Below are 8,001 nucleotides of genomic sequence, written 5' to 3'. Positions count from 1 at the left end.
CGCCGCGCCTTATCCGCGCGCCGCCGCCGTTCTGCATCGAGCAGACGCATCGTCCCCAGTCACTGTAGCTGTCGCGTTGATTTGATCCAGAAGCTGTGCTCGAGCGCCGAAACGGGGGCATCAAGCGGGCAGAGGTACGGCCGCGGAGGCGGGTGGGTTGAGATCGACAACAGTGGTGGTTGAGGTCGGCCACGACGGCGAGTGGTGTGGCACCGGCCTGGGCACAGGCCAGGGTGGACCAGGGTCGACGCGATGCGCTCGAGCACCGCAACAGGGGCAGTGAGCGGGGAGAGGTATGGCCATGGGGGCGGGTGGGTTGAGATCGGCAACGGTGGCGGTTGAGGTCGGCCGCGGAGGCGAGTGGTGTGGCGGCGGCCTGGGCACAGGCCAGGGTGGCCCAAGGTCGACGGGAGGAGGCGATGCGTACGGGTATAATTTTTGCAGCGAATCGTTTTTTTCTTTTACGTTGCAGATAAATGATGGAGCGCGGGTTGAATAACAAAAATTACAAGGGCTTTTTTATAAAAATACTACGGTGGGTTTTCCGACGGAAACAATAACCGCTTTATTATTAGGTATAGATATATGGCCTAAACTTCAGAGAAACTGCAGCCCAGGCGAGGGGGTTAAATAGACTCAATTCAAAGAAGTGAAAACACTTGGTTCTAGACACCCATCGTACAAAGCTTAAGATGTGATTATTGCGGGATTAGACCGTCGTTTATTCTCAAAACAGGCTTTCGCCCCACATTATATATAAAGCATAAGAACCAGCATTCATACAACCACTACCCAACACAGTGATAAATCAAAAGAGCGTTGGGGCAACAGCACAGTTACGCCCAAGGAAAAGAAAAAAGAAAACAGAAAATGCCAACAAGGGGCAAGCTAAGCATCATGGGGACGGTGGGAGAGCCGCCGGACGGACATCAGTAGTGCGTCCAGGTAGTCCCGAAGCCGGTCGCGGTCTCGGGGTCTAATGAACGGATGCCAATGATGCAAGAAGGCAAGGAATTTGAAAAACGATTCAGATGCCATGGTAAACTTTAGGAAGAAGATACAGACAGCTCACTAATCAGCGTTGTACATGCCCTAAACGAACGGGCTCATGGTGTTTGGTTTGAGCCCATCCCATGTCAATTTTAGGAAGTTATAATGGTGCATGGTAAACTTTAGTCATTTAATGTAAAAAAAAGAAACTTTAGTCATTTCTTTCTCTAAATAAACATGGCAACTTTAGGTATTTTCCAAGCTATAGAATATAAATTTGCCACATGTTTAATAATTGACATAGTACCTACAATCAAAAGGACATGCTAGAGACAATTTGCCGCGGTATCTACAATCCAAATGCCATGGTGAATATAATTTTTTCCATGGTCAAATCCAAAAAAGAACCTGTTTTATTCTTAAATTGTTATGTTATAATGTGTTTGCCGTGTTACAGTACGTTTTGTTCTTAAATTTGTCAGAAAAACTAAAATACAGAACATGTTTGAACAAAAGTTGCCATGTTCGAGATAACACTTGCAGTAAACAAAAGAAATCAGTGTGAAGTATTACGGGAAATCTACTATTTTTCAACAATTTGCCATGTTGTACTCTTCATGTTCTAATCAATTTGCCATCTTCAAAAAAATCAACAAAAAATTTGCCATGTTCTACTCAATGTTTATCAGGTCAACACTAAGTACAAATCTGTCAAAACTTGAAGAGGGATGTAAATGACATGATCTAAAGACTTCAAATTGGCATGGAATCAATAATTTGAGTAGATTCTATCAGGAAACTTGGTTAGAGGAGACGGCCCTCGCCACTCAACATCCGTCCTTGTATAATATTGTACAGTGTAAGGAGGCTTGTGTTGCTACAGTACTATAGTATACTCCACTAAACATTCAGTTCCACAGATCTTTAATAGGAGGCCGATGGCACGCTTGGCTACATCTGGTGCGGAGTTTGATGGATGTTCAACTCTCGGATGAGCCAGATACCGTTCACTAGGGATTATCTACAAATGGAATTTTCTCAGTGAAATCTATGTATATAGACCTAATTAAATCTAGTCCAATTCCGAGATCGGTACATATTTGGGATATTAAAATGACCTGAAGAATTAAAGTCTTCATGTGGTTTGTTCACTAGTAAGTGATTCAGATGAAGGACAACTTGGCAAAGCGAAGCTGAGAAGGCAGTTAAAGATGTTGCTTTTGTGATTACGATAAATCGATTAAACACCTCTTTCTCGAGTGTCCATATTGGCCAGGCATTCATTTCGTGTAGCATTTAACATTTCACCTCAAAATAGTATTCACGGGTTATTTGTGGCGTGGCTGGATGGAGCTGAGCTAAATATTGCGAGGCATATTTGGAAAGGAGCATGCGCACTACTTTGGGCTATATGGAATTGCAGAAATGATATGGTTTTGAACAGATAAACTTGAATTAATTTTTTGTAGGTTATGTACAAGGCCACTACTTGGATCCATACGTGGTTGTTACTCACTCATGCGCAAGCCAGGAAGCCTTTGGTTACTGCTTTACCCGACGAAAGATGGTACCTTAGGGTATCTACAACCAGTTTGGATGTCGATCAAGTAATAAGATAGGTGTTTAGTCATCCAATCCACACGGGCCATAAATGTTTCTTTGAACTCAGCCCAGCTTGGATATGATTGCCCCCGACACTTTAAGGCTCTTCCGTCAATGATATGTTGTTGAAGTTCTGTAATTGTGTAAGGGAGGCATGATATGCCATGGCAGTATGTGAAGGCATTTTTGTTTCTTTAGAAGTTTCACTTATTCAACCATGGTCATGAAGGTGCGAAGCAAAATTATGGACATCGCCATTTGCATGTGATGCCAAAAATTAATAACATGGGGTGTAGGATATGATGGTTAAGGGTAATTGGCCAAATTACTAGGAGTAGCATGGCGAATTCCCCTATCCACCAATATGTTTGGATTAACATATTGCAAATTCGTTGCCGATGAATAAAAAAGGTGACACACATTGTTACATGCTATTAGAAGTTTTATCTTCGGGTGTTTGAAATTGATTAACCAAACTCATCATGTTGCTCATCCGCATATGAATTCGTTGGGTTGGAGATGCATATGAGTAGGAATACATATGTTGCATTTTGGTAAAATCATAAGACACTAGTGTAGAAAAAACCTAGCTATGACGTGGCAAAAATGGTCTTCTTAGCGTAAACACCCGACGCCATCAATATGACGCCACCGTTAGAATTTAATGGTGGCGTTGGAGACGACGTCATCAGTTTTTAAATACATACGTTGTTGGATAGGGTTGCACATCGGCGCTGTCATATTCAGCTAATAAAAAAATAACGCCGGCTTCACAAACTAAACATGTCAGCAATTCACAAAAGATCCTACCGGCTTCACAAACTAAACCTGTCAGCAATTGACAAAAGATAGTACCCGCTTCACAAACTAAACGTAGTATACCAAATTCACTCAAGAGAAGTAGCAACTTCACATGTATTGATCTGCCCCTCTCGACACTACCTAGTTTCGTCTAAGGACTAACTTAAGCTCACACAGCTTATTCCTATTCATCTACTCGTCCATGAGGTAATGAACTTTCTCCATCTTCAGTTCAGTCTTCTCCTTCCTCGGGACATGTATTTCCTTCTTGAGCTCGCTTATCTCGAGTTTCAGCAACTCGACCTGACGTTCAAAATTGAAAATCTTATGGTAGATAATTGCATTGTCATCGATAATCTTATCCTTCTCCTTCTTCAGGGAGTCATTCAACTCCTCGAAGGCCTTGATGGTAGACTGACGTGACGCGATCAACTCGTGATTGAGCATGTTCACGTCACGTGTCTGTTGCACAACTGATGATGGAGAAGATAGACCTGACACGTGTACCTGACATGTATTTCAAATCAGCAACAATTAATTAATGGTTAGGTATATGAATGTTTGCAATGCTCATGCAAGTTTTTGATAATTGTAATTACCTGATTGGTGCTCACATCGCCTTGATCTTCGACATACCCCAACCAGTGCTCAAAGGAGCCTATCCAGATGCTAGAGTCGGCCATGTTGTAGCATCAAACATAAAACAAGCAATTTTGTTTAATTAAGTTACTACAAAAAAGAACTAAGTTGCTACAAAAAAGAACTAAATTACTACGAAAAGGAACTTAGTTTGCGGAGCTATTACTTGTCAAGCTATTGGGTACAGTTACATATTACTTGTAAAACTGTAGTTGAAAACTTCTTAGAAAGTCACAGTTTTCAAATAAGATAGTACCAAGCCACACTAGGGCCACACATTACATACACACTAAGGGGCTGTTTGGTTCACGGTCAAATTAATCACAAATTAAACAGCCCCTTAGTTTGTCAAAGGTTGCCACATCTAGGGTTAGACAAAATTTGACCTAATTAGATGCGTGTTTGGTTCAAGCCACATATTTGGCAAGCCACACTAGGGTCACACATTACATACACACACAAAATGTGGCAAGATTCCCTTAGGATTGCCAACTTGTGGCTCTTATTTTGTTGAACTAACCTTAGAAAAAGTTGGCAAACACGTGTGGCTAACAGGAGCTGTTAGGTTCTACTATGGCAAATGTTCCTTGGTTTAATTGTTTCCCTTCATTTCAATAGGTTCTACTATGGCAAATGTTCCTTGGTTTAATTGTTTCCCTTCATTTCAAGCATCATCCTTGAATATACATGTGTGTAAGTGGTACGTGTCATGGTTCTAATTAACATGGTCATTTTTAACAATATGAATGAATACTTTTGTCTAGAACACACGGTTTCAAAACACATAGTTTTGTTTCTCTCACGACAGCTAGAGTTTCACTATCCTCTGCTCAAGACGCCACGTCACTTGCAGCTATTTGAACATATTTTTAAGAAAGCACATTTTCTCCCTTAAGGGCATCTTCTAGGTTTGTTCATATACATTTGGTCTGAATCTTGTCCAAACTCCGACGAAATCGAACTATTACTAGAATTCAGATTTCAGTTTCACTCTCCTAATTTTGGAACAAAATATGTAGCAGTAAAAGGCAAATATTTATTTGTAGGTACTCTCATACAATTTTCTTTTGAAGTAAATGAGATGCATGGATTTCCATACCTCTTTGGATATGACATGGCATCGGTGGGGCGGCGCCGGGGGGAGACGGGTGGCGTCGGCGGGGCGGCGTTGATCGGAGACAAGCAGCATCGGCGAGGCAGCATCGGGCAGGGACGGCGACATCGGGCAGGGCGGCGTCGGGCGGAGACGGGACTCGTCCGGCGGCGACGGGTATCGAGAGGAGCATGGGATGGTGGAGTTGGGGATCGAGAGTAATCAAAAGGTAACTTTTTGTTTACTACGCCGACCTGTTAAAACGGACTAGTGCTGGCGAGGGGCCTAATGGGTCTAATATGCAACTTAGGGCCTAATTTGCAATGCCAGCAATAAGCAAATAACTATGGCCGTTCGAATATGTCCAACGCCATCGCTATTTGAAAAAAATAGTGTTGACGTCACGTCAAATTTACGTGCCACCAACGTAAGTTGTGCCTCGAGATTTCTCCAGTAATGAGAAGATGAAGCATGTAAATTATTTTGCATTGGCCTTTGAACGTAACTAGATGCATGATTAATAAAACTAGGGCTAAGCGATATGTTGTGCTCATGAAACGATCTGTAACACCGTATAAATGTTTGCATCTAAAAAGGGGAATTGGGTATTCATATTACCTTCGTAGATTGCAAATTCTTGATGACGATCTCTTCGTAGCAAGAACGGGGTAGAGACCACTCAAAGCTTCGTCCCTAGCGGAGTTGTCAAAAAGCATGTTCGAACACGAACATGTCACCGTGTACACTTGACGCCGGGTTGATGCGCCGCAGCTCATGTCAAAAGAGACCCGGCCATAAGCGCGATACACGAGCAATCCAATGCGCACTTTTGTAGAACCGAAACCCCACACGTCCTGGAGCGACATGTCACGGTGTGTGGCAGCTATGGGCTGCCCTAGATAGGCCTAACTTCCCCTAGGGCTTCGTGGATCGCTGTCCTTCAAGACGAAGAACGAGGAAGAAGAAGAACGAGGAAGAAGAAGAACAAGAAGATAGATAAATGTAAAGGTAAAAATGGAAAATTGATAAATCAATTGCGTGTTGTTCATCGGGCGTCACTCCTTACATACATATGAGATTCCCGTACAATAAAAGGACACAAACCCTGTCAAAATCGTCAATACTTAACCTAACATGGACTAGTTGGCTGGAATTTCCGGTCTGGCCCGGAGCTTCTAGGCTAGAAATATAGCAAGTAGTCCTCTTGCAGTGATCTTGGAGGTTGCATATGAGTTCTGATCGTGATCCCTTGTCCATCTTGTAACAAAGAAAAATTCTTCTATTAAGCAATTTTTTATCCCAGGTCATCTTGACGTCGCATTCGGGCCCGCAAATCTGCAAATAATGTTGAAACTCCAGTTTTCACGGCGCACCGTGTGGGAACTTTCTTATTGGCCTGGAACCTCCCCGGAAGTTTTGCTCAGAACTAAAAGACTCAAAATACATTAAGCAGGTCTCTTTGAAGCTCCGTGCATGCCGCATATAACCTCGGTACACTATGACTCCAAAAGAAAAGTTGCTAAGCTCGAAGAGAAGAACAAATGTCATGTTGTACACATCACCATCGGAGGTCCTTTTGATGGAGAAAATTGGCCTGAAAAATGATAAAAAAATATCTTGGGGCAAACTTCAGCATCACATTGTTTTGGATCGCGAGGTTGCATACGACCTCAGATGAAGATGACCCATAGAACAAAGTTATTCATTTCGATGTTACAAAAACTCCACATACTGAAACCTTTTTCTTTTGAGGTCATCTTAAATATGTTATTCATTTTGATGTATCCATTCCCTCCTCCTCTCCCGTGTCGCCCCTCCCCGCGGGCGACCCGGGAGCACACGACCGCCGCCTACGACTCCCTCCCCCGCCGCCACTTCCCTCGCCGCCACCAACGCGATCCACTAGGAATTGCCTTGTGGTATTGGCGGCAGCGGGGATCTCCGCTCAAGGCAAGAGGTACGGGGAGCGGGGCCTCATCTCTTCAGAGTGGTTAGGGCTCATGACGTCCTCCTCCCTTGGCCCCTTCGCATGACGTGCTTGCAAGCAGGCATCCCCATGGCCTGAGCCCCTGAAGTTGGTGCTGGCCTTCATGACAGGCCCAGATCCGATCTGGGATGGCAGCGGTTGGGGTGGGGGTGGCTGCCGGCCCCACGTACAGTGGTTGTGTCGCACCTAGTGACTAGGTTGCACACTGACTAGGGCGTCAAGGCGCTTGGTGATGCCTCGGTTTGGCCATAGCGATCTTCGTCCGCAGTGGCACCTTCTGTTTGACGTCAACCTCTTCGATCTGGTGCTGACGAGTTCCAGTCTTCATATCGTCATGGATCTACACTGATTGGCGTATGTTGCCCCTGATTATCGAAAGGCTCCGATCGCATGCGCTCATATTCAGCCAGAACGGCTTCAAGATGGCGCAGCGCGAAGCTTCACTTTCTTATCGGAGTCATGATACATGTCTAAGTCAAGATTTTCATGGCACTGTTAGAGGTCACTAGTAGAAAACGGGCCTTTGGCCGGGACCCTTTAGTCCCGGCCTGCCTCTGGGCCGGGACTAAAGGCCCGGCCACGTCGCCCCAATTCTCAATGCCTCCCTCGAGGCTTTAGTCCCGGCCCGTAAGGAGCCTTTAGTCCCGGTTCGTGTCCCAAACCGGGACTAAAGGGCTACGCGGTGGGCAGTGGTGGTGGCAACCGTTCGTATCCCCCTTTAGTCCTGGTTGGTGGCTCAACCCGGGACTAAAGGACTAACACGTGGCCTGCCGTAGTGGTGGCGACCGTTGGTATACCTCTTTAGTCCCGGTTGGTGGCTCAACCCAGGACTAAAGGCCTAACACGTGGCCTGCCGTAGTGGTGGCAACCGTTGGTATACCTCTTTAGT

The sequence above is a fragment of the Hordeum vulgare genome, chromosome 3H (assembly GCF_904849725.1).
Source record: "Hordeum vulgare subsp. vulgare chromosome 3H, MorexV3_pseudomolecules_assembly, whole genome shotgun sequence".
Taxonomy (NCBI): Eukaryota; Viridiplantae; Streptophyta; class Magnoliopsida; order Poales; family Poaceae; genus Hordeum; species Hordeum vulgare.
Note: the sequence above shows the minus strand (reverse complement) of the source record.